Genomic DNA, 6,808 nt, shown 5'->3' with positions numbered 1-6,808 from the left:
GTTATAAGATGAAATCCCATCACTCTAGGGAAAAGGTGCTGAACCCCAGTGCTTATTATCAACACTCTGGGCCTATATTTTGCCACATTTCCATTAATACTCAATATTTTCCCCAATATAGAATTTTTGACCAGTCCTTATGTGACATACCTTCTCTTAACTCTAAGCTCTTGTGCAGGGCATCTCTACTGTCTGGACTATCTATCAATAGCTTCCCCCAGGCCCACTTTGTCTTTGTCTGGAAACTCTGGTTGGGTAAGCCCAAGAAGTTGCAAAAAGTTAAGGTATGTTGTAATCTAGGAGTTGATAAGGTTTCTGCTGCTTTCCTCTGTGGTCTGATTTATTATTTGTTTAATAACAGAAAAATAGCATTGGATTTGCCAAAAGATCTGCTGAGTTCAGGAGGAAAATATCCACTAATATCAAGATATTAATCAGAAGTAAATGTCTGTGATGAGGTTCAGTTGAAGACATTTCCTCCTCTGTTTTCAAACAGATGTATCCTCTTATAAAAAAAAATGAACTGAAACCCAGTCCTCAATTAGGAAATTATTGCTTGAATACACTAAGTTATTTTAACTTATTTTATGTCATTATATGTGAAAATTATGAGGGAAAACTTTGAAAATAAAGTGTTCCTTCTGGATGGGGAAACATGATTTCAATGATAATGCTTTTGGTGCATTTGAATTTAATGAAAACATATTCATTAATTCTGATTGCTATTACTTAAATTGTCTAACATCATTTTCCTGTAGCAGAATCAAATGGGTAATTTCAAACTAAAAATGGCATACAACACTGATCTGAGGCTAGAAATATTGCTCAATCAATTTCTTCCTATGCTTTCAAAATTTAGTGAGCTCTACCATCTTAACACGATTCTTTCTAAATCAGATAAGAAGAATGGATTTTTCTTCTAATGTGTGAAACAAATGAGGGAATAAAGATTTTGTCATAGATTTTTCTGTACTGATACAAATTTATGAATTAATGGACAACATTTCCAAATCAGTCTAAGCATTTGCAGTTTCAGCAAGTTGTTCTGTAGTTGTAATAAAATTATAAATGTTTTGTCATCATATTTTATTATTTGGTACGATACATTTGAGGGATTTATCTATGAATACTCATCATCTAAGAATGTGGGCCAGTCAATGATCTATTTCCTCTTAGATGCATCCCTAACACTTTCTATTCTTGCTTTGCTTAGTACTGGAGGAATAAAATTGTCCAAGTGCCTTTGCCTTCTGGCCAATGGGAGGAATCATAAGAAGATTATGGGTTAAGTTCATAAAAGAAGACTGTTACTACGCTCACTGTCTGCTTCCAGTGGACTCACTGGCACCAGCTGCTTCTTCCCATTACTCGCTTTCCTACAAAGTAGCCCTTGCCTCTGTGCCTCAGTTCCTGATGAGCTGTAGCCTTGCTATAGATAACCAGCTTCAGAGCTCTCAGAACATCACTCTTTCATGTGTCTCTCTAGTTTTAGGACTGGTAGGGCTTCCTCTTGGTTCTAATCTCTTTACTTTCTCAGACATTGTGTTCCTTTGGTCTTCAAACACCCATGTAGCCAATTCCCCATATTAAATTTTCTTTGACTGGAACATTTAGATTGTTTTGTTTCCCTATATACAAATAGGTTGTTGATTCTTTTCCAGTTATAAAGAGATAAAGACTAGAGAAACTCTAAGGTGATTTTTTTCTTTTTATGAGAGTGGATAAAACCATACTTCCAACTCAACCTCCAAGAAAAAAAAAAGTCCCATATTCTTGGGAATTAAAACTCAAAGAAATCTCATTATGATGTCTGTGAATATATTTTTCTGCTAAGTGTTTGAAGTTCATGCCATCAACTAATAAATTTCTAGTGCCTTCTATGCACTTCATAAGACCATTCTATGTACTCAGAATCCAAAGATATATAACACACAATCTCTTTTTCTCAAAGATGTAATGGGCTGGAAAGACACATGAACAGAAAATTGAAAACAGAATAATGAAAACATGGCAATATGTATACGGCAATACAGGAACATATAAGACAAGAATAAAACTCAGCCAGTAAAACCTTGTGGAAAGCATCATAAAAAAGTTAAGTATAATTTCAAATAAAATTCTGCAATCATTATCTATAACTTAAATCTCTATTTGTTAATTCCCTAGAATGCATTCCTTATACATTGCATATATTTCCATGGAACACGATAATGATTCATATGTCTGTACCTTAGTTACAATAGACAGAACCCAGACCCTCCTTAGCACACTATCCTGTATAGCCAATTATCTGATACAAATTCTCACACTTTCCTCTTTAAAAATCCCTTATTTATCAACAAATTTTTCCGTATATTCAATTTTTATATGGTCCTGCTATCTTTTCTTCTTATTGTAACTTCACTGCTAGCAGTCTTCTAATGACTGATTTCCTTGAAGCCATTTTATGTGAATACTGTATTTTCTTTTCCCTTGCACGTCTATATTTCAGGGCCCTGGGTTTGGGCTGATTCTTTTCTGTGTCTCATTGTTTCTAAATAATTTCTTCTCTTGTCTCAATGACAATTTTCTACTAATTCTCCCTACAATTCCATTCAGGTTTTTTCTTTTTAATGGCATCCTTTATTTCTAGCGTTCTAAAACCAATGATCAGTTATCTTTACAAAATTTTTAAGCATATACATATGAGAAAAGTAATAGCTAACTTTCTAAAAGTAATAGCTAACTTCCTTTTTTTATCCCATACTTCATGTTTGTTTTTATTGTTGTTTTGTTTTTCTACTTCACTAACAGCTCCTTTTCTTTCTTTTCTGTTAGCAACTCCCTGTCTCCGGACTTGGATGCACAGTGGGTTGCCTCTCATTACTGTATCTGCATGTTCTCTGGCAAGTATACAAGAAGGCTCTTGGATTTTAAAAAAACAACTGTGTTCTTTAATTCTATTTGGAATCGTCAACACTGGTTGAATTTTCTACAAAATTCCAGATATACATAATCAAATGCCAACTTGATTTCTTCTCTTAGATGTGCAGCTTGCATCTCAAACTTAACATGAGCCCCAGAGGCTTATTGATTATTTCACAAAATTTGCATCTCTCCCAGTCTGAGAATGCCTTCTCCCTTAGAAAACTCTACTACTCATTCTTTGAAATACTAGTAAGCAAGAATGATCTTTTATAAATAACTATAGTCATAGTATATAATAACTGAGCCACACATGTGACTGAAACAAAAAGCAAGTCCTAACATATGCTGCCTCTAGGAGACTCACTTCAGGTTCAAGGACATAAAAAGCTACAAAATTAAGTTTAACTTTACAATTCTATGTGTCAATTATATTCCAGTAAAGCTTGAAAATAGCCTCAGCAGGACTGACACATCTATCTCCTAGACCTGTGGTCGGCAAACTGCTGCTCGCGAGCCACATGCGGCTCTTTGGACCCTTGAGTGTGGCTCTTCCTAAGCCTTAGGAGTATCCTAATTAAGTTAATAACAATGTACCTACCTATATAGTTTAAGTTTAAAAAATTTGGCTCTCAAAAGAAATTTCAATCGTTGTACTGTTGATATTTGGCTCTGTTGACTAATGAGTTTGCTGACCACTGCCTAGACAAAGGAAATATTAGCTGCACTAGGTCTTGCCCTCATCCTCACAGAGCCTACCCCAAGATTGCAAGCCATCCCTCTTTACCCCAACAGGGAACATGTGGTCAATATCTGAATGGCAAAGGTACAGAATCAGGCCCACGAACTTTGAAGGAATATCACAGCTCCAGAACTTCCTGTTGTGTTTGGCTGAGGCCTCAGCTGCATATTAATGGATAACCTCTGTCCAATGTTTCTTTTCTTTCATACAAGTATCTCTCTTGTGCCCTCCTCAGCAAAACATCTGTGTGGAAATCTTTATTTCAGAGTCTGTCTCTAGGGAACCCAATCCAATAGACACAGCTTCAGCAATACTGCCCACTAGACCCCATATGACCAAAAGAACACACAAGGCTAGGGAGTGTTAAGTCTCTGTATCAACTAGCAAAGGATCCCGATCCATTGTTTCCCAACTCCCAAACTATAAACAGAAGGCCACCCAAGTGGACTCATTCCTTCCCTGCCCACAAACAATACTATAGCTGTGGGGCCCCAAAAGAGTTATCCCATGATAATAAGTACCCAACCTGGTAAGTGTTCTTCATCACCCAGAGGAAGAGGGGAAATCCAACAACAAATAGCCTGGTTCTGGAAGCCTTTTGTCTTCATAAGCCTGATACACTCCTCCTACTGCCAGACCCGGGGCTGCTGGGGAACAAAGTAGTGGGTGACCCTACCACAATACGTGCCTAATGGAGAAATGTTCTTGGTCCTCCACAGGCAGATGCCAAATTGACTGCTATCACTTGGGGGATCGAGGGGAGGTGAAAAAACTGTACATGGGACCTCTATATTTTTTGTAAGAACTACATGTGAATCTATGGTTAAATCAATAATATACATTTTAATTAAACTTCAGTAATAAAGAAAAAAACCGTTAGCAGTAAACTAAAACTAAGAACTAGTTCTTTGTGGAGACCTATACATTTGATAAGCCTACTGTATAGCCAGACTTTTAGGGGAAAAATATTAGATATACTAATTACCAAGATTAATAATTAGAAGTGATGTAAGCACAGTTTCTAAAAATGTTAAATGACTATTAAGGGAATATGAAGGCAATAACAGTGGTTATGTATAGTCACAGAAGAAGAATCCATAATAGCTAATCATATGTTGAAGTTGGTACAGCTGACAGGAGAAATGCCTGACAATAGATATATATTAAGGGCCATAAAGGTCTTATCCTTGTGTTGACAATAGTAATTGTCATGCCTGAACTCAAAGTTTAGTTAGGAAGACTAATATGTAAACATGGGGTGTCAAAATGTAACTTTCCTCCCCCTTATTTTTCTATTTAAGACCTGGAATACATTATCTAAACCCAACAGAGAAATGGACAGGTTTTGTCTGAACATGTTTTAAAGCAGGCCCATAATTGTACATGAGAGTATGCACTGCTACATACAAACTAACTGATCAGACCACAATTTTTCAGTATTTAAAATAGAATAAGCTTTCTTGTAAAAGCAGTACTTCAGTGATCTTTTAGGTTTAGTATCCCTCTCCTTCTTCCTCACTCTCTCTTTCAACAGAATCCTCACCACCTCCCTCATAATCTTCCCCAAAGGCAGCCATGTCCTCATGGGCCTCAGAAAGCTCTCCTTCCTCCATGCCCACACCCAGTGAACAAAGGCATGCTTGGCATTCATCAGGACAAACTTGTGGTCCAGGTAAGCCCAGGCCTCGGCAATAGCTGTGGTGTTGGCCAGCATGCACACAGCTTGCTGTATTTTGGCCAGGTCTCCACCAGGTACCACAGTGGGAGGCTGGTAATTAATGCCAACTTTGAAGCCAGTGGGGCACCAGTCCCCAAACTGCATGGTACACTTGGTCTTAATGGTGGCAATGGCAGCAATGCCATCTTTGGAAACCACATCATCATGGTCTAACATGCAGCAAGTCATATATTCACCATGGCAAGGGTCACATTTCACCATTTGGTTGGCTGACCCTAAGCATTTGTTGCTGATCTCTGGTACAGAGAGTTGTTCCTGGCACGCTTTCTCTGCAGAGATGACAGGGGCATATGTGGCCAGAGAGAAGTGGATTTAAGGATAGGGCACCAGGCTGATTTGGAATTTGGTCAGATCAACATTCAGGGCTCCATGAAATCTGAGGGAAGCAGTGATGGAGGACACATGTGGACTTATCGACCTATTTAGGTTAGTATAACTTAGGAGCTCATTACTGAGATTTCTACAACAGATGTCCCACATGGCCTCACTGTCAACCATGAAGGCATAATCAGAGTGCTCCAGGTATGAGTGGTGAGGATGGAGTTGTAGAGCTCAGCTACAGCTGTGGAAAGCTGCAGGGCTGGGTAGATGGAGAACTCCAGCTTGACTTCTTGCCATAATCGACAGAGAGACATCCCATCAGCAGCGAGACGAACCCAGAACCAGTTTCGCTACCAAAGCTGAGGAAAAACAAAAAGCCCTGAAGACCTGTGTCCTGGCTGGCCAGGTTCTGAATTAAGTCCAAGACCAGGTCCATGATCTCCTCGCCAAAGGTGTAGTGCCCATGGGCATAGTTATTGCAAGGATCTTCCTTGCCTGTGATGAGCGGCTCATGGTGGAATAGCTGGGGGTAGGTGCCAGGGCAAACTTATCAACGACTGTGGGTTCCAGATACTGCCTTGGTCACATGCTTGCCAGGTCCTGTCTCACTGAAGAAGGTGTTGGAAGAGTCAACTTCCTCTCCCCCCTCCCCCCATGGTCTTGTCACTTTGCATCTGGCCATGAGGCTGGATGCTAGGTTTCAGGCAATAGAGCTCCCAGCAGGATGGGGATACATTCACGCATGGTTGCTGCTTTGTGGGAGCTGAGCAGATAGCAGGGAGGAAAAGGAGAGGTTGTTTCTTCTTACAGTGCAACACTTAGGCAGGTGATGTAAGAGTACCTCCTCCCATCTTCTAAATCCTTCTAGTGGGGCTAATCACCAAGTTAGCATGAAACAGATTAACAGGAGAAAATATCCAAAATTTATTATGGATGTACATGCAGGGGTGCCATGAGAATATAAGGAGGCACTGGGCAGTTGAGGCTTATAGGCCATTCTGGACTAAGAAGAAGGAGGCAGGGGTCTGGCATTTCACAGGGGAAGCAGGTAATTTATAGAAAAATGAGAAAGAGCAAACATGTGGCAAACAAATTCTTTCTTG

At 39.3% G+C, this 6,808-nt stretch overlaps 1 pseudogene; it reads right to left on the bottom strand.

The window, feature by feature from the left end:
• Positions 1-5,139: 5,139 nt before the first annotated feature.
• On the bottom strand, positions 5,140-6,424 carry LOC139007401 (tubulin alpha-1B chain pseudogene; annotated as a pseudogene).
• Between the last annotated feature and the right edge of the window lie 384 nt (positions 6,425-6,808).

The sequence above is a fragment of the Myotis yumanensis genome, unplaced genomic scaffold, assembly GCF_028538775.1.
Source record: "Myotis yumanensis isolate MYYU_CA2020_CCGP unplaced genomic scaffold, mMyoYum1.0.hap1 SCAF_1, whole genome shotgun sequence".
Classification (NCBI taxonomy): domain Eukaryota; kingdom Metazoa; phylum Chordata; class Mammalia; order Chiroptera; family Vespertilionidae; genus Myotis; species Myotis yumanensis.
Note: the sequence above shows the minus strand (reverse complement) of the source record. Positions and strands in the feature narration are given on the sequence as shown.